The 26416-nt window shown below is 37.8% G+C and overlaps 1 pseudogene; it reads right to left on the bottom strand.

The window, feature by feature from the left end:
• Positions 1 to 2748: 2748 nt before the first annotated feature.
• On the bottom strand, positions 2749 to 26416 carry LOC134384430 (small ribosomal subunit protein uS12-like; annotated as a pseudogene).

Below are 26416 nucleotides of genomic sequence, written 5' to 3'. Positions count from 1 at the left end.
CTTCTTAAGACATTGTTTTCTCATACCATGTCACTATTAAAAGCCTTTAATTGTTTCACATTTCCAATAAAAAGCCAACTCAGTTTAACCTTCCCCTCCCCCTCCCCCAGTACCTACCCTGTTAGAGGCAGTGGGCTGAGATAGCAGGAAACTATGAAAATAAAGATCGTTCCTGTCCTCAAATACACTTTACAAGGTTGGATAAGGGCTAAATTTGAAATCTTTATTTTCAATGGCTTTTAAAATATGGCCCTCACCTACTTTTCTAACCTCATCTCCTACTGAATCTTAGATGAACTCTCCGCTGAAGTTTAAAGTGTCTGCTTACACTCCCCGAGCATGCTTTGTAGCTCCTTGATTCTTACCTAGGTACATATTTTTTCTTACCTTTTCTCCACTTTTTTCTTTTAAGTTCTGCTCAGATCATACCTCATTTCTTCATCCCTAGTCTAAACAGATTTGTAGCCCCTTCACTTTGGCCTCATACATTGCTTTGCTGGTCAACTTTTTGTTCATTTATCTTGTCTTCCCAAAGTGACCTTGATCTTCGTAAGCACAGAACTATGTCTCGTTTATTTTCATATGCCTCACACATAGAAAATGTTCAATATTTCTTCCCTTTTAAGAGTTCTTAATTTTTTGTATTTTTTTATAAGTGAAACTTTTTAATCTTTTAAATTTCTATATATCTGGGCCTGCAATAAAAACAATCAAAAGTTTTCAGGTCCACTTATAAGGTATCACATCATATTCTTAGAGATTCCACTTATGTGAGCACTATTTGTGGTGTTTACAAATGTGCTAGATAATTCATTGGCATGTACTTAAAAATTAAATTGATAGTAGTAAGGCAGAAGAAGGGTTGGCAGTCTGGCTCAAGTATCATAAATGGGTATCTCTCTGTTTCCAGTCTGGATTTCAAGTTTCAGAAACCCATGTCCTGGCTGGTTAGCTCACTCGAGAGAGCATGGTGCTGATAACACCAAAGTCAAGGGTTCAGATCTCCATAGTGGCCAGTTGCCAAAAAAAAAAAAAAAAGTTTCAGAAACTCTTTATTGATTTGTGCTAAACAAATTCATAAATTTAGTAATTTATAACAGTTAATTCTGCTCAGGATATTCTCTTCCTGGAACTTTCCATTCAGGAACAAAATATTGTTTAGAAATTTGGTGAATAGAGAATAAGCAAAATAAGTTAAATATATTTAAGGCATCTTCTATCAAACTATGATATCCTGCAGAGTTTTCCTTCTCTGGATAGTACTGAAATCATTGTCTGGGATTTTGTCACAGGACTGACTAATTTCTATTTTTCAACTCTAATTTTCCTCTCTTTTGCAATTGCTATTTGGGATTTTCACGTATTAGAAGTTCACTCTTTCTCATTTTAATAAGTCATCATAACCTATCAGAAAGTCTATGTTTTAGACCAACCCACTTTTGACTGGTTGCTCTTCAGATGGTTTGCTCATCACTAACCACATGGTAGAGTGTGATCCTTCTGGACTGATCTTCAGGACGCAGGTCGTCTACTGTACAGGTTGAGGACTTCTATTTTCCTACCCTGCTCCAGCCTCTGGTGTATACTCTATTTTAGATCAAGCTCTTGACTAGAAAGAACATATTCTAAAAATTATCTGTACAGTTATTGGTAAGAAATATCACCTTTTTATAAGAAGTAAACTTAAGACTATTAAAAGCTAATAACTCGGATTGTATCCATGCTTCCTAACAGCTAACAGGGCATTTGAATTGTAGCATGTTTTGTAAAAAATAAGTCAGGATTTATAATTTCTAATAGTGAGTGATAATAAAAGGACAAGTTAAAACATGTAACTCTAACAATAGATGAAAATAGTTGAGGAGAAGTTGGGCTATGAGAGCAACTCTTGTCAGTGTTAAACTATGAGGACCATTATATGAAAGTTTTATAATCTATTAATTTCTTTCTCTAGGGACAGTGTCTATCACATTAAAACAGACCCCTACTTTGCTCCTTTTTTTTTTTCGGTAGGCCAGGACTGACTTGCTCTTTAGTGTAAGGGGAAAATTTTTCAGATGTTAAGATTTAATATAGAAATATTTATTGCTTTTGTTTTAATTGGACATTGTGTTACAACAGAAGTCACCTGTTTTAGAATAGCTTAGTCTGACCCTCCTCTAAACTATGCGTCATTGGCAAATGAAACAAAACAAATAAAATTAATCTCGAGGAGCTGCAGTAAAACAAAATCCCTCTAATATAAATAAAACTAGAACAGCATGTACACATTTAAAACAAAACAAAACAAAACAAAACTGACCACAATTGTTCAAAGCCAACTGAAAAGTTTGTTTTCACATTTTAGCGGGATTTCTACTCTGTTGCATAAGGTGTTTAACAGTATAACTAATGGAATAATATGGAAACTGTTACTGCTAATCAAGAGGCACTTTCTGTAAATGACACATCAGTATTAACTAACCAACATATACACCTACAGTTTACATATCATGTCGTTGAGTTTATTTGACCAAAAAGAAGAATCAGTGATATAAGGAGATGGAAAAAATATGAGATGCTTTTATCAAAAATAATTTTGATATTCGTTGTCATTACTCATTTGGCTGCCATTATAAAATATTTTATATCATTCTTCATTTTCTTGGCATATGAAAATTATAATTATTACTACTGTGTTGTCACCTTCAAAATGTATGATTTTAATGCTGTACCCCTCAGATATGTACAATCAATTATGTTTCAATTTTAAAAAGATTGTGATTTTGATCCTTTCTTCTTGCCTTCGTACAGGGCCAAAAGAGAGGCACTGGCTACTTTGGCAACCTTAAAGCGGACTCCAAGAATGTCCCCAAGAGCATGACCTTTTTGACCAAATCCAGCCACTGGAATTTCATCATTTTCCCCAATAAAGGTCGAGCAATCATCATCGGGTACAAAGGCTGTGATGTTTTTGCTGTTTTTGATGAGCTGGACCCTGATACACTTCCCGATGGCAGAGTTTGGCTGTTTGGCTTTAATCCATACTTTTCCCGGCACAATTCCCTTTGCATGAGAAGTTCCTCCAAAAGGGCTGGCCTTCAGGGCTCAGGCAGATGGGCTTTCCCGTACTGTTCATTGTGCCACTGCTGGTCCCTCGGTGACTACAGAGCTTCCTGCAAGTATGAAGGCCGCAACCCTTGCCTGTCCTGCTGGTGCCACGGGCCTGTGTGGAGGAGCAGTGTTCTCAATTGTGTCTTCAGAAAGATCTTATCTCATCAACCAGCTCATAAGCTCATTGAAAGATTTCCACAAATTTTACTTCTTTGTATGTCTCTTATGTATCAAAAAAATGCATTAAAAATTTTGTGTTTAATAAATGTGTTTTGCATTTTTGACTGAGGAAAGAGGTGTGTGGTTAAGAATATGATTAGAGACTACTTGGATTAGCAATTTACAGAAAATAAGAACATAATAATGTACACCAAGTCAATTTTAAACATATTTCAATGAATACTCAAGAGCCTAATCTAAATGTTACAGAGTACTATCATTTTCTATACTTTTTTTTTTTTTTTTTTTTGGTTTTATTAAAAAATAATTCACTGGCTTCAAATCAGGACAAAGCCAAAACAGAGCGTATATAGCTTAAGCAATGACTTTTTTCTCTAATAAATTTAGAAAAGGCCTTATCACTTAACCTCATGAAAATGTTACATCCTTTCTATTCTATGCATTCGTTTTCCTACAAAACCTACAAGTTGCAAGCACAGTCAATAAATATTTGTTGAAAGAATAATGAATGCATAAATGCATTATAATCATCTGTTACTAGTCCAGAACAAGCTAAGCCACGGCCATAGAACAGGTGCCAGAAAAGAAGATAATTTCCAAATTTTGACTGAATCCCTAAGGGGTCTTTCTGCCTATCTGAGTGATGCCTGAGTTCTTGAGCCGTGATATCACTTTATTTTCTTAATACAGATGTACTAGATAGTAAAGGGTTCTAATTAACTGCATAGTAAACAATAGGACTGATTTTATCATGCACATAAGCTGATGACTAATACATAGGCATTTGTTATATAGTCAAATTCTTCACAGCTCAAGAAGTGATAAATCACATGAGCATTAAATTAGGCAAGAGTATAGAAAACAAGTTGGAAAAAATTGTAAGGTTTTTTTTTTTTGGTAAAAATACCAGGGTGACATCAACGTTAAAATTTAACTATTTCAAGGAATTTTCCCCTTTTGTAATTTTTTGAAAAGACCATATAGTACTAAACAGAGAGTAAGGAAAAATGTTTTATTTCCAAAAAACTTTTAAAAAGTCCATTTTCATGGCTGTTTCTCCCTTAAAGCACAGTAAATTATGAGAAACAAGAAGCTTTGGGTGATGATACTGCATTACTGCATATTTAATAATTTAACACTGATAAATTACTTAGCAATAATTTTGTTTACAAGACCCATGGAAGGAACAGAAAATTATTGGAAATTCCCATCAGGGTGAATTATTTTATTGTTACAAATAATGAGAAATGGTGGTTTATAAATTACCATCAATACTTACTACGTTCATTCACCATGTTTGTAAAATAGAGACAATTTCACACTGACAAATTGAGAAGGAAGTAAAATAGACAATACATTTGGACTGAATGTACTGTCTTAATAAAGTTTTTTCTTTTCTTAAGTGTTGTTATCTGTATCTTCCTTTCCTTCTTAATTCGCTAAAAGTTTATAATAACCATTATGTGTGTGCGTGTATAAAATTATAAACTCAAAATTTGTTTAGAGGCCTCAAAACCCTCTGGGCAAACCTATTTCTCACAATGGCAATTAGCAGCAACATACTTAACTTGAACGACGGCTGATACATTTGGAGCATCAGGTTCATTTTACAGATGGTTCTTAATTTGCGGAAAAATGTTCTACATTTGTCCAAGCTCTGTGCAATCCCACAATTGTTCCTCGTTCTGCCTGTGCAATCTATCTCGTCCTTTGAAGTCTATATCTCCCTTCCCACTCTCCTTTCTCCTGTTAAATTTCCACAGTTTTTCAGGCCCTTAACCACCATCCTAGTTGTTTTATTTTATATCCCTTCAGCTTATCAAGACTGTCCTGGAATTGGACACACTTCTGGGGTGGTGTCTGCTGCACGTTGGTCTCATACTTTTCTTATTTTGGACTTTAATTTTCCCTTAACGTAGCCAAACAGGACATTTGTTTTTAGCAGCCACTTAACACTAAAACTTACATTACTCTTGTGGTTAATTAACAGTCATAGATCTATTTCTTATAAATTATTAATTTAGTTCTTATGTAACCTGAACTTATGAAGTGTGTATTTGAAACTCAAATACACAGCTTTACAGATACGTTTTTTGGGATTTAACATTGCCGATTCCTTTCTCAGTATCTTGGATAAAGACTTAGCATCTCTTCTCTCCAGTGCATCTTTATAAACTTGATAGTTCCATTCTGTTTATTTAAATACTCTGCCCCCCAAAACAAATAAGTCAAGCATTTTGGGCTGGTATTCAAAGTCCTGTGTAACAAGGCACTTTTGTGGCTTCCAAGTGCTTACGGAGAAGGCATGGCAGTGTGGAAAGAATGCTGGCCGAACAGTCAACAGATCTAGTTTCTAGTCTGACTCTGACACTTTTTGGGTGGTTGAATGTTCCCCCAAAACTAAATCCCCACTGTAACTGTTGAGGGTGGGAAATCGTATTATGGTAATTGAAAGGTGGGGTCTTGAAGAGGTGATTAGATTGTCGGACTATGCCATACTGAATGGATTAAAGATGGTGGTCATAGGCATGGTTTAGAGGGCTTTAAAAAGAGAGTGAATGAGGTTAGTTTCTCTTGCTCTCTCTGCACACCATTTTCGCAACATGATACCTTGCTGTCACTGAAGTCACCACCAAAGAAAGCCGGCACCAGATGTGTTCCCTGGACTTTGGATTTCTTAGCCTCTGAAACTGTAAGCAATAATTTCTTCTTTATGAATCACCCAGTTTCAGATATTTGTTATAAACAAGAGAAACAGACTAATGCAGTTGGTAACTTATAAAGCCACTGGAACTCAATTTCTTTATCTGTATTAAAATGGAGACAAAAAAGCCTCTCTGCCTACATGAAAGGTTTTGGGGACTTTACGAAAGATGATGCATGTGGATTTGAAGGTCTATAAAAATGTAAAGTCTTGGTAAGACAGAAAATGTCAAGTGCCCTATCATGCTATTGAAAGTCTTTTATGACTTCCCTGACCTGCTTTCCAATCTTGCTTTCTGCTGCTTGCTGCTGGCTCCTTTCCTGAACATCTAAATGCATTTTATTTTTCCTATATTCATGCTTCTATGTTTTTGCTACAACTTCCTGGAATATTTCCCCTAATCTTTCTCACTGTTTCTCTCTCTCCCTCACTTCCAGTGTAGAACTCCTATGCCTAGTTCAAGGCCAAACTTAAATGCCATCTCTTTCATAAAGACTTGATTTTCCTAGTCGTAATCTCTTTCTTCACAGTGATACTATAGAAGTACATCTGTGCCCTCAGTATTTCATTTTCATATTCTGTCCTGTATTCCAAGTAGTCTTATTCTTATTCGTTTGCCTGAAATGAGGGGCAGGTGCCCTGTCTTATACATGTTTCTATTCCTACACTACTCAGAGTTGTGTTTTATTATTATTTCCATTTTTATGGGTGACTCAACTAAGGCAGAGAGGCCAAACCATTTGCTAAGCTCCTGTTATCTTTTAAGTGGCAGAAAGATGCTTGTCTGCCTGATTTCAAAACTTGGGCTCTTTCTACAGTGCTGTGCGTGCTTCTATACCTCTGTCTTGAGGACTCTCAAAAAATGCTTGCTAATGTAACTTCATACAAATCTTTTCTCTTCCTTAGCCTCATCTCCCTCTTTTAGTGTCCCTATTATGCAATTGTATTTATCTTTGCTCAGAACTTTTGACAGGCTTTCATGTCATCTGGAGAGCATAGTTTACTGTGTTCATGTCGACCATCTTGCTATTAGGAATGTTAAGGTGATTTATTTTTTACCCATAAGGTTTCCATAATTCCCACATCACCCGTTAGTTGGCTCTTACTGGTCAGAATAAATCTAGAGTATGAACTCCTCAGTATTTCCTTTGTCTTCTAAAACATGATCTTTAGTATCACACGTTCTGCTCTGATCACATCATGTTAAACGTCTGCTGATACAGAAGCAATGCTCGTGTATGCTTAATACGAATCTCTGGGCACGTGCCTTCACTCTGCTTGCTTGCTTACCTTGCATGGCTTCTCCTGAGTTGGAGCTTTTCCAGATCTTCCTTGCTTCTGGTCTCCTACCAGTCCCTTGCCACCATGTAGCCAGATGTGGAGTCCAGTCCAGCCTTGGTCTTAGGGTGTTTATTACCCTGTGCTTTGACAACTAACCTCTAGTTTTTGAATCTGTGCCTGATGGATTTTAGGGCTCTCTGACTTATTGATACTAATGCCTAAAATTGACATTTATTTAGAGACTTATTAATAATCACTAAAATGGACATTTTTGTAGGGCTTACTCTGTGTTAGGTAGAGTTAAAAGTCTTACATATATTATCTCTTTCATCTAAAAGTATTCCCATTTAACACGTGGGAAAAATAAGGCTTATAAAGTTTAATTAACTTGCTTAAGGAGATATGGGGTTTGATTCTAGGCCTGCCTGGTGTCAAAACCCTTGGTCTTGAACAGGAGCCAGTCATTGTTGCGTTTTCTGATCCACCTGGGAGTTAATCATAAACTAGCACTTACACCCACATTGTTGAAAATCCTTTATTATATACAATTTATATGTACATATATATGTGAATTGTACATAGGTGACTTTTCATATTTTTCTAATTACAATAACTATTACACTAATAACATGCAAATTATCTAATAGCCATTAAAAATACTTGCAGTTACTTTTTATACCTGAACTTCAATATATATAAAAGCATCAGCCTTAATCATGAATTTTGCAATAATAATAGATAATATGTATAACAAATATTCTAGGTGGTCGATATTGTTTAAAGTTATTTTCATGTATTATTTCACTTATCAATAACCCAGTGAAGCAGGGTTATTATTATCATTAAAAAAAAAAAAAAAAAGGTGAGGAAAGTAGAAGCACAGAGATGTCTTTGCCCTAGATCCTTGCTGCTTACAGAGCAGCTGCGTTGGCAGCACCTGGGAACTTGTTGGAAAAGAAGAATCTCAAGCCCCACCCCATACCCATGGAATCAGAATTTGCATTTACCAAGCTTGCTGGGTATTGATGTACACATTAAAGTTACAGACACACTAGCCTCAATCACACAGCTGGAGAAGATGAAGCTAGGGTTCAGACCCATGCAGTCAGACTCCGAAGCCAGGATTCTCAAACATTTCAATGAGAAAGATTTAATTATTATAAATTAGTTATTATAAATTATTATTATAAATGAAATATTTCCACATGCTTAATGTGCCAATGGATTATGTGAAACGGATAGGATTTTATTTTATAAATCACTTTAAAAAATTTATTTATTACTATTATTTTTTTACATTCTAAGATGTTGTTATGGAGCAGTTTGCGGGGGAGGGGGAGAGTGGAAGGGGAAGGAAATAGGGTGGGAGGAGGAGGAAGGGGGTGTGTGGTCAAGGCCCATGACACCCCCCTCATTCCTGCAGGGGAGTCCAGGGGGCTTCCAGCAGTGGCTTGGTTGTTGCTGGGTTTGATACAGATATCGAGGGGGTGTGGCCGAGGCCCTGGGACCCCTTCCACTGGGAAGCCTCCCAAGCTGGGGCACTTCCTGCAGTGGTTCAGTGGTCATTGCTGGGCAGGTTGCAGATGTCAGGGGGCCATGGCTGAGGCCCTCGGCCCCCCATTGTCCTGGATTGGGGAAATGTTGGTCCCCACAGGAAGTTCTACCATTTTAGAAGTAAGCAAAGGACAACAAGTTAGTTGCAGTGCAGAGTTTGAGTGGTGGGGGTAGCTAATAATCCAACACAGAACTGAAAGAAAGCACAAAAAACCAATAGATCAGAGACAAAGTTCTGATATTAACCAATAAAGGTCTAACACCACCAAAGAACACCTATAAAAACCTAGAAGATCCAGAAGACCCCTGGGCTCCCAAGCCAGGGTGGGGGGATCCGAGGGCCTCAGCCATGCCCCTCCAATGTCCACATCCAGCCCAGTGACAACTGAGCCTCTGCAAAAGCCCCCTGGGCTCCTGAGAGCCTCAGCCATCCCCGCCAACATCTACATCCAGTCTGGTGATGACTGCATCACTGCCGGAAGCCCCCTGGGCCCCTGAGCTGGGGTGAGGGAGGCCAGGGGCCTCAGCCATGTTCCCCAATGTTCTCATCCAGCCCAGCGACAACCATGCTGCTGCCAGAAACCCCTTGGGCTCCCAAGCTGGCATGGAATGGGCCCATGGGCCTCAGCTGTGCCCCCACCCTCCAAAACCAGCCCTACCCCCACTCCCGCCTCCATTGTCCTCCCCCTACCCCTTCCTCTCCTGCTGCTCTGCAACATCTTAGAATGTAAAAAGAAAAAAATAATAAGTAAATAATTTAAAAATTAAAAATGAAAAAAAGAAATACTGGTGTAACCAGTAGTGCTAAAAATGACTTACCTAAAAGAGGAGTTTTGTAAAAAAAGTACTATGCAAGTCTCACTCAGTCTAAAAGAAGTTGAGACATCTAGGATGGAAAATTTGGATGATACATTATTTATTCTTCCTCTTAACTATCATTTAAGAATGTGCTAAGATATTAATCCCTGCAGCCCTTGTCTGGGATTGTCAGAGCCATACCGTCCTAATCACCGCAGACCTGGAATGGTCTCATGGAGAATATCCAATGGTCCAGGCCAAATAACACAATGTTTTCTGGTGTACCATGATATGAAAAATGTTGGTAAGCATTTTTGTAATGTATGCCTAAAGTTAACACTTATACATTAAGAAATATTTATTGAAGTCCTACTATATTCCAAGTACGTGATATTGGGCTCATTTTTATAAAGTTTTCTAACAAAAGAAAAACTTAAATTAACAAAAGTCAATACTTTGGGAATAAGAAAGCACTTATTAAGGAAACACATTGTTTTTAATTTAAGTACATCTTAAACATCTTTTCATTTTTAAGCGCAAATCATTAGGGGAAAAATAAGGTCTTTAGTATTTAACTTTTTAAAATAATTTTTCAAATATATCCTCAAACAAAGCATTTATTCAAATGTGTAGTGAATGAAGGAATAAGATCATCTCAGACTTGTTTATTCATTAATCCATCCATTGAATAAATATGAATGAATTTTACCTCTGAGACAGATACTAACTAGTATAGCTGTTGGGCATGTGAATAAGAAAAAATATTTTCGGCTCGAAAAGAATGCTGTCATCTCTGAGAACACACATGGAAATAACTGTGACAATGCACTGAGCTGTGCTTATAAGCACTGGTACAGAGTGTTTCTGTATCACAAAAGAAGCTCAGATGGGTTTCAGTCAAGCACTGAGGAGGAATTGGAGCTTTCTCTTGCATCTTTCCTTGAAGTCACCGATTTGAGAGTTTGCTTCTTTTCATATACATTTTCAAATTTGGAACAAAGTTTATACTCTGAATGTTTCATGTGGCCAATATCATGCAAAACATACTGCAGTGAGTATATACACTGTGAAATCACTGTATGATTTTTGTCTTAGTCTGTTTTGTTGCTGTAACAGAATACCACAAACTGGGTAATTTATAAAGGAATGAAATTTATTTCTCACAGTTCTGGAGACTGGGAAATCCATTATCAAGGTGCTGGAATCTGGTGAGGGCCTTCTTGCTGCGTCATCCATGGTGGAAGGTGGAAGAGCAGGAGAGCACAAGAAAGCAAGAGAGAAAGGGGGTCAAATGCACTCCTTTTATCAGAAACCCACTCCCAAGATAAGGTCCCACCTCTCACCACTGTTGCATCGGGGATTAAGTTTTCAATACATTTAAACCATGGTAGTCTTCTTAGCTGTCCCTTCTCTGGGAACTGCCCCATGATCCTACCAACCATACAGTCACACAAGAGGACCCTTGGGAGTTATTCTGTAAAATGTAACTCTACCTCATGACCACGGAGAGTCACCTGACCTAAACTCAATTAGAATCTCTTTCTTAGAATCCCGGAACTGAAACCTATAGGATGAGATTCATTTGCTCTGGGAACTGGACTTTATGTCTAGTTGGGAGCCACTGGAAGCCTTACTATGACACATAGATTTAAGAAGAAAGAAAGCAGTTCATACAGAGAGCACAAACCATATACACATAAAGGAGGAGAAATTTTTTTAAAAAGAGAAAATTCCAAGGACTGTGTACCTCTGGTTCTAAGCCCTTCTTGGTAGCATGCATGCCTTTAAGTCTAATGGTTTCTTTGGAGCCTTATATAAAGTTCCATTTTCTGCTTAGGGTAGTTAAAACTGATATCTGTAATTTAAAAAAAATCCTAAATAATTGTAGTGGTCCTCTATTGTTTGCCTCTTCAGAATTCTACTTTGATTCCCATCCACCTTCCTTCCCCTTTTCTGCAAGCATCTAGCACTTTCTTTTGGGGAACATTTTTGCATTTTTGAGGATGGAGTGGGTGGGACTGACTTCACCCTCAGGTCCAGGGATGAGCCCTCACTGCCAATCAGCAAGGCCTTTACTCTTTGCTCACAGTGATTGGTTTAAGAGTGGGCCTGTGACACCCCCCTAATACCCCCTCACCCCCTGCCCTTAAGTAGACAAAGTGAAGAGATGCTAAGTGAGAGATTCTGGAAAAATATTCCCACTCTCTTTTGAGAGAATGACTGGGAAAAATGGTCCTATCTCTTCCAGACACTGTGGCATGAGAATGTGAGGTTTGGAACTGCTGCAGATCTTCCTGTGAAGGAAGCCAGATGGAGGATACAGCTGGCATGGGAGGGGGGGGGAGCAGAACTAAGAGAACACAAAGAAACAGATACATGGTGGCCTTCTGGATCAAATCATGGCTGAAGTCAACGCTGATTTGGTACATGGTTTTTTTCCCCCTTAATTAATTAATTTATTTTTTGGTTTGAGACATTTGAGTCAGATTTGCTGTTATTTCTATATAAGAGCATCGTAACCAACAGTAATGCATTCAGAATATTTCCCCCAGGTCTTTGCTAACATCTTGAGGCCTGAAAAACCTCTGGCTTATAAACTTTGGATTTATAAATTCAGTCACCTCTGGGCTGTTTCTTGTGAAATGTTGATCTTCTGGTATTGCTGTTACTTACATGTTACAGTGAGACTTCATTTTGACAGGCCACAATAACAAATGAGGAACAGAATGTTAGAGATGAGATAAAAGAATGAGACGTACTCTTTTGATCAGGGATACCCGAATACAGTTTTATGCACTTAGGAATTTGAGTAAGCTCAGAAGCTTTAGTTTCTAGGACACTATTTTTTGTGAATATTCAACTGATATTTTTAGATTTTTAGGCTTAGCTTGAGGGTTGGAAAACTTTCTGGCAAGGCATTTTGTAGGTAAATTTGCATCTCCTGAAGCAGGCCCCTAACTCCATAAACTGTTATAGTCTTTAATTTAGAGAGCCATTTGTTGTGGAAAAGGGTGATAAACATTTCTGATAGCTTAAGACCAAACTTTCCCTCTAGAAGATGATTAGAGATTCTATAGTTGAGCTTGTTTTCCTGCCTGGCGATTTGCATCTGAGATGCAAGAGGGAGTTGTGTGTTCCTGTGCCAGCGGTGCCAGACTTCTCGAGTTTCCTGCAAATATAGATAAGTTAAAATTCTGTTCCTTTTCTTTCCTTCTTCCCTTTGTCCTCTCCCTCTTCCTTCCTTTCTCATTCTAACAAACCCTGGGAATATTTCTACTGGAAACATCAAGTTTAGAAAAGAACTCTAGCATGTTCTGTTCTGTCTGAAATGTGAATTGAATACATGAAATGGGAACTGAATGTAGCTGTCAAGGACCTGGACCCAGGCTACTTCACAGAGAGGTTTAGTGGCTTGTGCAAGGTCACATAGCCGGTAAGTGGTAGAGTGGGAATTCAAGTTCAAGTCCTCCTGACCCCGTAGTCTAAGTCCTGAACCACAAGGATAATAACAGCAAAGATTCACTGAGCACTTCCTATGAGCCAGGCGCAGCTTCACATGCAGTAACTCGACAGCAATGTGTCTTACTTCACAGTGAGATTCTTGACAGTGGGAATTATATTTTTTATTTCTGTATGTCTTGTGCTTACACAGTATGGGGTCTCAATAAACTTTAGTTTAAATGGACCCTCAATGGGTCTAAAAGCCAGGGTGAGATTTTGACAGAGGTGAGGCTGGGGATAGGGGGTTTGGGTGGAAAATGAAGGGAAGTGGAAATTTTTAATAAAATAACTGTCCTGCATCGATGCCGACTGTGTTCACGGTGCTGATGATTCTTAGCACGGTGCTCGTATTTCACAGGTTGTGGCAGAAGGTGGACGCTTTCTTCCCTTCTTCCATAACAAATCCCTTGGTTTTAGCTGGGCACACCTGCAGAAGTGGAATGTGTGACTTCCAGGAAGTGTTCTTAAAGGCCCTTCTTTTCTGCTTCTGTCCTTCTGCATGGAATGAGGACTGAATGTCTGGCGCAGCAGGAACCATTGTGTACCATGAGGAAAGCTTGGGGGTGAGAAAACAAGGGGTGAGAAAACCCTGGGTCTTTGATATTGTGAAGGGTCATGCCTCTCCCTGAACGTGAGAGTGAAGGAAACTTCTACCTTGTTTAAGCCACAGTTATTGTTTATTTATTTTGTTTGCTACTCATAGCTAAAATAAATCCTAACTAACACAGGTGTGTCATTTAATTTGATCCTGACCCTCTGAGGTAAGTACTATGATTATCTCCACTGGCAGGGGAAGAAAATGGGACCCAGAGAATCTAAGTAACTTTCTTGGGGTCACACAGCTAGTATGTGGTAAAGCTGGGGTTCTAACACCCCTTCTTAATCACTACACAGTGCCTGGCATGTGTAAGATGGGTTGTACAAATGAAACCCCACTGATCTTATGTCCTTAGTTAGTGGCCCATTTAGTAAATGAAGATAGCTGAGTGCAAAGACTTTGCCACATTCAAATACTTAGATTAAGATGTTTTTGACTTCAAGTTACTGAAAATTCAATTCAAACTGGCTTGAACAATTGAGAAACTTGTTAGCTTACATAAAAGAAGATTCAGACATAGGGGGGTTTTCGGGATGGGTTGATCCAGCAGCCACATGATGTTATCAAGAACACGGGTTCTTTTCACCTTTGCTCTGTGACCCACAGCCCCAGCACCATCCAGAAGTCTGTGGTCCAAGAAGGCTGCTTGCAGCAATCGGTATTACCCACCTTCTTATTTATGTCAAGAACAACAAAAAAAGGCATTTCCCTGTCTGTCTTTTAAAATTGAGGTAGAACTTTCTCAGAAGCTTTCTGCCAACATTCTCCTGTCCGATGGCAACTGGTCGTAGGTACAGTCTGAGGTGAGACATCGATATGTAAATGATCGTTGAATCCATGGGAGTGGATGAGACACAGGGCCACTACTGGCAAATGCATTATCTATGGTGTTTAGAAAAGGACACTCCCTCTCGGCCAAGTACTGTCATTAGAAATCTGTACTGTATTGCTCCCTCCCCCAAGGCTGCCCCTGCTCCTAAATTAGGACTTCAGTGGTGACTGAATTCCTCTCCCTTCTTGACTAGGTGACTTCATAAAGGACAGTCCCATCATAACCATGTGTGGCAACAGAGATGAGATGACCTATGGGTGAGTATAATGAGAAAAGAAGAGGGCCTTGGAAAGAACCCAAGGAACACATTTTCTTTTCATAACCTGCAGTCCAGAACTATAGTGACGCTTCTGCTACTACAGGTCCACAGCAGAGTGGGGCTATCACCTCCCTTATCCTAAATACTCTATCTCTGTTAATACAGCCTAATATGACATTAGATTTGGGGGGGGGGGCCACAGCATACTGTCAACTTATGTTAACTTAAAACTCCTAGGTCTTTTTCGTATGAGCTGTTCCTCAGATATATCCTTACCAGACAAAAAGGTTTGAAAGAGGAACCTGTATGTGAGAAAAAGAGACTAAGGAAGTGAGAGGTCAGAAAATGGCCAAGAGAATCAGATGCTTCAATCTTGGTGTTTACTAATGGTGTGTGTCTTGTCCCTGTCCTGTCCATTGTGAGTTAGAATCTTTTTCCAGCTATAGCTCTAGGGTATATTGATGTGTTGACTCCTGGCCCAATTTCCAGTGTCTTGAAAGTATTCATCAACAAGATTTTTCTGTATGGGGGGATTTCTCTTCCCATTACCTGGTCCTTTGTCTCACTGCAGCAGTGAAATGCATGGAATGCTGTAACTCTCTCCAAGTCCTGCTAGAGGGTCCACCTGCATTCCACACCCTCTGCCTCCCAATACTTCTCCGCCAGCCCCTTCAAATCCTTTCTTGCTTTCATCTTCGTTTTTTTCTTTTTGAGGGGGGAGGCTGTGGGTTGGAGGAGGTTGCAGTGTCTGCTTGTGCCTGTAAAGGGAGGTAACTGATGAAAGTACTGGGGAACAGTACCCTCGCAGCCTCAACAAGCAGCCTGATTTCTGTGCCTAGAGGCAAGTACTAGGGAAAGGATTAAAATATGTCTTCTTCCTCTCAGGCAGACAATTTTCTTCTTTTTCACTTTGTAAACCATGTGTCATCAAAGATTATGATTCCTAAATCAGCTCCATGGGTTGTTGGGGGAGCAGAATTTCCTCTAGAATCCGGCAATAGATTGCCTGACCATCATAGGTTTTCATGTTTTGAGTTATTCTTTTGAGATCCTCACGGGCACTTGAAGAGACACTGTGAGATACTGCCTCAGGGAGTGCTGGTCAATGGTTATTTAAAACTGGACTCTTGGCCACACTATTTAGGTAAGTGCATCTAGAAAGCTATTTAAAATAATTTTTCTGTTTACAAATGAAGAGAAGTTGCCATTACTGGTTTGCCTAGATGTCTATTTAAATGAACAACTCCACCTTGACTTAATTACTGATCTTCTTGCAGGAACTCAATACATAGTTTTTAAGCCAATACTTTCTCTGCAGCTCTAAAAAATTGCTGCCTGGCTCCTACATAAAAGTATCTCGAGTGACCTGCCTGTAACCATACTTCTTTGTCAAAGCCTCGCTGATGTCAGCACTCATTGCACATGCTATAGAGTTTTCTCTTACCTAGTAAATATGGACTTGCACTGCCAATCAATTTTTTAAAAGCACAAGAATTTATTTTATCCTCAACTATATTCCTCAAAGGCTGAAATAGTATTATATATATAATATATATAATACATATTTTCTCTTATTTCCATTTATATATACTATATATATATTTGCTTTTATTTCTTCCAAAATATTAATTGCCTTTTCTTCTGAATTTCTGTTCCTACAGTGTCATTCTAGTTTTAGTTTCATTTCTTCTTATCTGTACAATTGTAATCTGTCTTTCTTGCAATTTCTTCTCACCTTAGTCTATCTTACATGAAGTGGCCAGATCCGAATTGCAGAACAATTTTCATCTTGTTACTCTTTTGCACAAAAATGGTTAAAAAAATTTCCCCACATTTCTTTAACAATAAAGTACAAAATCTTTAGCCAGATATTTTTGGATACCCGAGGTCCAATGATCTCTTAACTCTTATGTGATATTCCTTTGGCAGTTTAAATTGTTTGACCTGAATTTATTTTTCAAAACTTGTTTTCCTCCCTTAACTTTTCGAACAGCGTTCTCCCTTGACTCTCCTACTGTCTCTGTTAATGCATCCTTCTCAGTCTTTTTTACTGGATCTCAATGTGCTTCTCAAATGTTAATACCATCTAAGAGATGCTTAACCTTTTCTGCTGTCTCTCCACTCTACAGACTTTTCTTGGGTGACCTTATTTATTCTCTCACATGAATTTGCACGTACACACTGAGGCCTCCGAAGTCTTAGATTTTCAGGCCTGACTTATCTACCTGATTCCAAACTTGCATTTTCAAATGCCTGGTGGAAAAAAACATATGTCTATGTCTTCCTTCAAAATGACTTCTTAAATGGCTGGAAGCAGTTTCATTATTAAGTTTAGAGACAAGTCCATTTTTCTGTAACTATAAATCAGACCTGCAACTGTAAGTCAAACTTCCACAATAGATAAAGAGGAAAGACGGTGGCAGGTGGGTTTAACTTTTGCCTTTGGTACTTATTTGCCAAATAACCTTGAGAAAGTAACTTAAACTTATGGGGTCTCAGTCTGATGTCCTTAAAATATGGGCTAATTTAGTTGAGGCAGCTGGCATAGAGGGAGATGGCCTAGGTCTGAAGTCTCATCTTGGATCTGTCCCAGATGAGCTAAGTAACATCAAGTCGTTTCATCTCTCTAGTTCTTTTTCCCTTATGAAATAAGAAGATCAGATTAGTTACTTTTTCTATTTAAAAGACCTATTCTATGTACCACTATCTTATCGTAAGATAGATACGATTGAGAAAGTGCTTTGTAAACTGTTAGGTATTATATAATTCTACTGTATTATTAGCACTATAATAATCAAGTGGTCACTAAATAATCAAGAATTACTAGGCTTCTGGGTTCTTTTAGGTTTTGTAAAGATCGAATCATTTGAGTTCATAGACATTTTTAAATTTGAAAATAGAATCACCAAATTACAATTCAGGATCAGTATAATTACTAATATTTATTGTGTATAATAATTTAGTATTAGTAATGTAATTACTGATAATATACACCTAATAACTTTCATTTTTATTTTTAACATTTTTTTCTTATTGGCCACATGGACTGGATATACTCCTAATAAGGTATATTGCAGTATACACTATACTTACTAAGAATATAGGTAGCAATACTCATTGTTTCTATTACTTCAAGCAGGCTGACTCATAATATATGTCAATGAGCTTTTTTATTTTTAAATGAATGATTAAAAAGATTCAGCACTGCAAATTGAACACAACTGGAAGGAGCATTTCAAATACAGGAAAGCATAAAAATTTGGTAAAAGATAAAGTGTCATTAGAGATCTTGTGATATGGTAATGAGGTCAGTTACTATATGATTCAGAATTCCCCAAAGCTGTATAGGAGAAAACAAATTCTAGCCACTGACTCTTATTTTTCTAGTTTTACTTAACTTCTCCATCCATGTTTTCTGTTCCATTTAGTCATCAGTCCAATGGTTAACCAAAGTTCACGTCTTTTTTTGTTGTAGGAGAGATTTGAGTAATCACCCTGTCATCCATTTCCAGTCTGACCCAGGAGGAACACACACCCCCACACACAGAATACAAGCTTGTTTCAGAATGAAATCAATCTATTGGGAAGTGTAACCTCTCTGGACAACTTATTTGACACTATATCTGTCATAATTATATGCAACTTGGCAACTCTATAATGGTAATCTTAAAACAACAAAGCAAGACGATTTTAAAACATTATCAACTACAAAATAAATATCCATGTTTTACATATGCTTTGCTTATAATATGTCCAAAACCTGTCTTTTACTTTATCAGAACTTTTCATTTACTTGAGATGTTTGCTTTAATTCAAACCACAGATATTTTCCATTTAAGCATAGGAATCAATTTATCAGCATTTAAAAATCTTTCTTTCTTTTTTTTTTTTTTTAATCTTTCTGGGCTAGGCAGAAAGTGTTTCCTCCGAGACATGAATCTATTAATTCCCCAATGGTTCCTACCTTACTGATGTAGAGTTCCAGACTGGTTATTCATTCATTATTGTCGTCAGCAGCCTCATTCACAGTATTAGCTGTCAGATTCACTGCCAAGATTCCTTTGTCATTGGCCTTAGTAAGACAACCTCAGGTTTATCTTTTATGACAGTTCACAGGCTGTCCCATATGCCCTGCCCAGAGTGGAGGTGTGGAATGTCATCTTTCTTTACAAGTTGTCATACCTGATATTGTGGACTATTTCGCAACTCTTACTTAGTCATTTCCTTTCAATGCCTGGGTAACGTTTGTTTCATTTCTTGGACTTGGTTGGGTAACTAGTTAACACTGAGAAGTTAAATGGCTTATTTTATTTCATCATTTGCTTTCAAGAGGCGTTTACCATTGAGGAGAGCTACACGGGTACAAGATTTATGAGACTGCACTCAAGATTTTTAGCTTTTTGCATTTCCAGACTCTAGTTAACTAAAGATATTACTATCAGTCATTCGCAGATCACTCTGGGGTTTATCTGAATCAATCTTGTTTTTAGGGTGATACTCTACAGACTGTTGCCCCACATTGTATTCACCTTGACCCTTAGGGTGGGGGTGGGGAAGTGGAGGAGGGGAATGGCATTGTTGTGATTGGACCTGGAAACCTTCATTAGCATATTTATGAGGAAAGATGCATGACGTCCATACCAGATGGTTTGTATGCATACATCTTGTCCAAGTTTGGATTAGTAGTAGTGGATAAATAAGAAGAAATTAAGAATGAAAGATGAAGAAATGACTAATGACATTTGTTTTAAATTATCTAAGAATATTTTTTTTCTAATTAAAATAGAAATACAAAAACATGAAGTCTTTGGTAAATCCTAATATATACTGTTTCACTATGAGATACACTTACTTATTTGTTCACTTAACAACACTCATTAGGTACCTACCATGTGCTTTATACTATGTTAGGCACTGGTAATAAAGAGAAAAATAAGACATAGTTTATTTCCTTTGAGAAATTCACGGACTAATGAAAGAATGGATATATATTTAATTGTACTGTGATAGTGGGCGAGCAGTCCTTCTCAAGTCCTGGTGTGTGGGCTTTACTTTCTGCTTCACCACTTCCCATCAGGATGACAAAACTTCCACCCCCAGTCAGAGCAGGAGGCATGCCTATGAATATTCTGGGCCGTTGAAAAGGGGATTTTCAGTATAGCACAATTAAGAAGGGGCTATCCTGGGAATGAAAAGCACACACCAAAGTGATGGGATGAATGGCTAACTTTGCTTCTCAACCAAGGTTTTGAGTTTCGAGGAAGTTCTGCGGGCTTGGGTGACCTAGGCAACAGCCTTACGTGGTGATGGATAGCTCCCTACTCCTCCACAAGCCATAGCCCTAGCTCTAGCTGGAGTTTCCCTTCTCCATGTGACCTGGGTAGGGTTGGAGACGGTGCCTGGAATTTGGAAGAGCCAATGTGTGCTCTAAAGGAGGGAGGTGGGCCAACTGCTTCATTTTGGAATATAATTCTGTGCTGCTTCCTTTGGGTCTCCTTTTAAACATTTTCTCTAAAATGGTGCTTCTGTGCCATGAACCTCTATGGCTGTCTGGTGATTCTCAGAATATTGTATATAAATGCATAAGTAAAACATCTAGGATTGCAAATGAAACAAATTATATTGAAATATAGTAATCAAAATATAAAAAAAAAAACAGTGATAGAGAAGACTTCCACTTCCTGGAAGATGAAATAGACATACTTTCCCCTATTTCTCCTACTAAAGGCAATGAAAAACCCTGCACATTATGTATGAGACAAATATAAAAAGACTCTCAGAGGTGAAGAGGAGTAGGAAGGACCAACTAGAGATGATATCGTGGTAAGTTCCCTAGATTGTCTTTTTGCCTTGCATATCGCAGACTTGGAGCCAAAAAGCTGGTAAAACAGGAATGCCAAGGAGTACAGCAAAAAAGTCTCAACAAAAGCCTTCATTTTTTCAGCTAAAGGACCAGGAAAGGGTCAAACTAGAAAGACAGATATTTTAAAATCATAACTGACTCCCTCTATCCAAGCCAGCAAAATCTGAAGGAGAGGTATAAAATTCCACTCTTGTTGAGCTGTGATCCAGGAAATCATCAGTGGAAACCTAATGCTGTGTTGAAATTCCCATTCCTGTCCAAAAGCAAAAAGGAGCTTCTCTCCCTGCCAGGTGACACCAGAGGCCAAATGCAGAACCTGGGTTTATTTCCCCCTTCTTCTGGAATAGCATCACATGAAGCCAGCTGAAACAGACAGTTTCAATAAGATCCAGGGTCACATAATAAAATACTCAAAATTTCCAAGTTTTAATAGAACACCACTTGCCATACCCAGAACCAGGCAAATCTCAACTTCAGTACAATCTATTGATTGTAATGGCAAGCAATAGATGCCAGCAATGAGGTGACAGAGATGTTAGAATTATCAGACAAATATTTTAAAAGCAGCCATTATGAAAATACTTCAATAAGCGATTATGGACACACTTGAAGCAAAAGAAAAAATAGAAAGTTTCATCAAAAAATAAAATAAAATAAAATAGAAAGTCTCAAGAAGATTTAAGAAACCGAAAAATTAAAAAGTAGAACTGAAAAATACAGTAATCTAAATGGAACACTCAATGAGTGTAACTAGCAGAAGAATGGATGGGACAGAGGAAAGAATCAGTGAACTTGAAGATAAAATAAATGTTACCCAATCTGAAAAAAAAAAAAGAGAAAATAGAATTGAAAAAAATGTACAGAACCTCAGAGACCTCAGAGACTACAACAAAAATACCTAATAATTGTGACATTACAGTCCTGAAAGGAAAGAAAAAAGAGAGCGGGGCTGGGAAAGCACTCACAAAAGTAATGGCTAAAAAATTCCAAATTTAGCAAGAGAACTGAACTTATGTATCTGTGAAGCTGAATGAATCCCCAAAAGGATAAACCCATAGAAATCCACAGCAAGACACATCATGGTGTCACTTCTAAAACTAAAGACAAAGAAAAAAATCTTGAAATCTATGAGAGAGAAATAGCCCTACCTGTAAGGGAAAAACAACTTGAATGACAGTAGATCTCTTGCTGGAAACCACAGAGACCAGAAAGAACGGCACGTTATTTTTCAAGTACTGAAAGGAAAGAACTGTCAACCCAAATTCTATATCCAGTGAAAATGTCCTTCAGGAGTGAAGGGAAATCAAGACATTCTCTGATGAAGGAAAACTAAGATAACTTGTCATCAGTAGACTGATATTAAGAGAAAGGCTAAAGAAATTTTTGAAACAGAAAGAAATAATAAAAGAAGAAAATTGGAATATCAAGGAGAAAGAACATTAGAGAAGTATAATCTGATCAAGAGGATGTACAAAACTTAAAGTGGGCTGGCTGGTTAACTTGGTTGGTTAGAGCATGGTGTTGATAAGAACAAGGTCAAGAGTTTGGGTCCCCATTCTGGCCAGCTGCCCAGAAACAAACAAACAAACAAACAAACAACAACATAAACACTTAGAGCTAACACTATCCTTAATGGTGGAAGATTAAATGCTTTCCTCCTAAGATGGAGAACAAGGTAAGGATGTTCACTGTCATCATTATTATCCAACAAAATACTGGAAGTTCTAGCAGTGTAATCAGATGGGAAAAAAAGAGGCATGCAGATCAGAATGCAAGAAATGAAACTGCCCCTAGTTGCAGATGACAATGATTGTCCATATAAAACAAAAACCAAACCAAAACAAAACAAAACATAAAACCCAAGAATCTACAACAACAACAACAAAATTCTGGAACTAATAAATGCATTCAATAAGTTCTGAGGATATAAGATAAATATACAAAAGTCAATTGTATTTCTATACACTAGCAATGAAATCATGAACACCAAAAAGAAAACTCCAATAACACTTATAACCACCCAAACAAACCAAAGCAAAACAAAACATAAAAACCTTAGGTGTAAATTTATCAAAAAGTGTTCAAGATTTGTATACTGAAAACTCCAAAATGCTGACAAAAGACATCAAAGACGAATCAAAATAGACGGACATACCATGTTCATGGTTGGAAGATTCAATACAGTAAAGATGTTAATTTTTCCTGAAATGATACACAGGCTTATCACAATTCCTACCTAAATCCTAGAAAAAGCTTTTGTAGCTATACAGAAGATTATTCTAAAATTATATGAAAAGCAAAGTATCTAAAAGCCAAAGCTATTTTGAAGAAGAACAGCATGGGAGGAATCAATCTCAATTTCAAAACTAATTAGATAGTTATATTAACTAAGACTGTGTGCTACCAGAAGAGGGATATAGGTATATATAAACCAAAGGAACAAAACAGAGAACCCAGAAATAGACCCACGCAAATGTGCCCAACAGGCATTTGACAGAGATGCAAAAGCAACTAGATAGAGGAATGCTAGCCTTTTAAAACAAATACTGCTGGAGCAGTTAGACATCCATAGGCAAAAAACTACACTTCATATGAAAATTAACTCAGAATGGATCACAAATGAAACTTAGGGGAAAAAAAATAGGAGGAAATCTCTGGGACCTATGTCTAGACAAGGAGTTCTTAGGCTTGACATCAAAAACATGATGCATAAAAGGAAGAATGGATAAATTGGAGTTCATCAAAATTAAAAACTATTGCTCTGTTAAGAGGATAAAGAAACAAGCTGTAGTTTGTGAGAAAATGTTTGCAAACTACATATCTGACAAACGACTTATATACAGAATATGTGAGGAACACTCAGGGATCAACAGTAAAATAAATGCTCCAGTAGAAAATGGATAAAAGATATGAACACACATTTCACCGTTAACACAAAATGCTGGTGAGGATGGAGAAAAATTCGATCACTCATACGGTGTTGCTAGTGAGAATATAAAATGGTACAGCCACTTAGAAAAAGTTGGGCAGTTTTCTCACAAACCTAATATACAATCACTATATGACTCGGCAATTGTACTCCTGGGCAGTTATTTTAGAGAAATGCAAACTTATGTTGACATAATAACCTGTACATGAATGTTTATAGAAGTTTTATTTATAATATCCCAAACTGGAGGCAATCCAGATGTCTTTCAGTGGGTCAAACTGATTGGGGTTCATTCTACCCTCACTAAGCAATAAAAGGAACAAACTACTAACACACAACGTCTCAGATGAGTCTCCAGAGAACTGTGCTAAGTGGAAAAGTCAGTCCTAAAAGTTTATATACTGTAGGATTCCATTTCATTTGTCATGTTCTAGAGAGGACAAAATTATAGAAATGGAGAAGAGATTAGTGGTTGCCAGAGTTTAAAAATGGGGTGGGCTGGAAACTGTGGTAAAGCAAAATATTTCAGGCCAAAATATACTTCTTTGATATATTTCAAGATGGTTAATTCAGGGAGTATGGAAGATAAGATTAGCTAGAAGGCTGTTTTTTCGTGGAGAGAAATTTACTGTATATGCAAACAGCCAGGCTTCCTCTGAGGCCCGTTCTTTGATTACTATGTGGTCTTTCTGAGAGCAGTTGCGAGTTTACCTGAAATATTTTCATCCGCATAAAGACAGTCTCTACTTAACTTTAACTTCTGACTTCCTTTTCTCACTTATGATGCCACCTCCCCCAGATCTCTGGAGAAACCTGGTCATTGTTCCGAGGCTTGTATCTCTCTCTCTCTGTCTCTCTCTCTCTCTTTCTCTCCCTTCCACCCTCCCTCTCTCTCCATCTCTCCCTCTCCCTCTCTCATAAACTCTGGTATATAAGCTTTGTAACCCACTGGGAAATTGGGAAATTACTCTGTTGCAATTCTCCCATGCTTCACCCTCTCCCAGCATGTTAAAATAATAAATGCTTTTTCTTCATGTTAATCTGAATTTGTTGGTGATTTTTATTAATGTACCTTTAGGGGTGAAGAGGAAGTTTGCTCTTGGCCCCTGTAGAAGGAAACACGCATGGCTATAAAAGGGCAACACATGGGATCCTTGTGGTGATGGATATGTTTTGTGTCTTGACTGTATCAATGCGAATATCCCATTGTGATATTTTAGCACAGTTTTGCAAGACGTTATCATTGGAGAAAACTAGGTAAAGAATACACAGGATCTCTCTGTATTATTTCCCACAACTGCATATGAATCTACAGTTATCTCAAAATAAAACATTTATTTTAAAAAAATTATGATAGAGTAATATATGTACTTCTTTATTAAATCTTTAAGCAAGATCTAGTGTAGATCTAATGACTATTGAAATTTGGAAGTAACAATGAATGTAAATAATATTTCAAAATATTTTCAATGATTATAGTGTGTTATAAAAAATCTGTAAATTCTATGTATGACAGAGTCACATGTACTACTACTACTGCTGTGATTTGTTGCTTAGATTCACGATGAAAGGAAATGTTACATTTAGTTGGGGATTAGGAAACTAAATATGTAATTTTTTCTTGTCCCAGCACAGAGACCCCCCTGAAAGGTCTGTGGATAGGTTCAGAGCCTATTTTAAGTGTTAAAAAATAATAAACTCACAAACTGGAACTGCCCAAGATCTAGAGTTCTTTTTCCTCCTCTGGAAGAATCTGGTTGGCAGAAGAAATGTCTTTACAAGCAAGTACAGAAAACATTAATGTTTTGAGATAGATGTTATCTCAGTAAAAATGCTATAATGAAGGTATGAATGAAATAACATGGGAGGTCAGAAGAAGGAAGTATTCACTCTGCTGGGGTTCATCTGTGAAATTCTGAAGAAGGCAAATTTTATCAAGGATTTGAATGAATAAGGAAATCTCAATTAGAGGAGGCGAGAAGGGCATTTCAGGCAAGAAAGTACATGTGAAGTTCTGAAGGCTCAGAGTTGCCTGAGAAGTGGGTGTCGTCTAGAACAGTGAGACGTCTGTCCTGCTGGCAGGCCAGAGTGCTTAGTGGAGGCAGGAGAGAATAATTTAAGAAACTGTAAAAGAAAGCTAGAAAAGTGAATTGAGTCTTAATGAGAAGAGCTTGTGAGTAGGTTTGGAGTTGATTGTTTAAGTAATATGGGATGCTGAGCAAGGTTTCCTGGGTGGGGAAATAACTGATCTGATTTGATTTTTAGGAAGGGAAAGGGAATTAACCAATTTAGATGTCTACTATGTGCCCAGAAAAGTGGTAAGTACAAGGCATGCAATGCTTCTTAATATTTCTTAAAACCATTTGCAAGGGCTGATACTAATAGTGTCCTCAATTTCCAAGTAAGAAAACAGCCTGAGAGAGGTTCAGTATTGTGTCAAAGGCTGCACAACTAATGAACGTGGTGGAATCAAGATGGAGATGAGTCCTGATCGTCTTTCTGATCCACATTCTTTTCACTCTGTTCTTCAGGGAGGGTGACCTGGAGCATGTCCAGTCTGGAGGGAGGAGAATTCTCGGAGAAAGTTGTAGTCAAGAATCCAAATAAGAGACAGTAATGACCTGCCGAAAGGTAGACTGCCTTTATGGTAATTTAACAGACCAGAGCTCTGAGAGGGATCTCAGGTTTAGTGACTCAGTACCTTTAAGTGACTGAGGTTTCTAGCTTTCAAAAAAAGCCTAGCTTGCAGCAGGTGTTTAGTCAGGAGGATGACATAGATGATAATGTCAGCAACGTGATAGGGCCCCACCAGGAAGAGAAGCAT

The sequence above is a fragment of the Cynocephalus volans genome, chromosome 8, assembly GCF_027409185.1.
Source record: "Cynocephalus volans isolate mCynVol1 chromosome 8, mCynVol1.pri, whole genome shotgun sequence".
Classification (NCBI taxonomy): Eukaryota; Metazoa; Chordata; class Mammalia; order Dermoptera; family Cynocephalidae; genus Cynocephalus; species Cynocephalus volans.
This window is presented reverse-complemented; position numbering and strand designations above follow the sequence as displayed.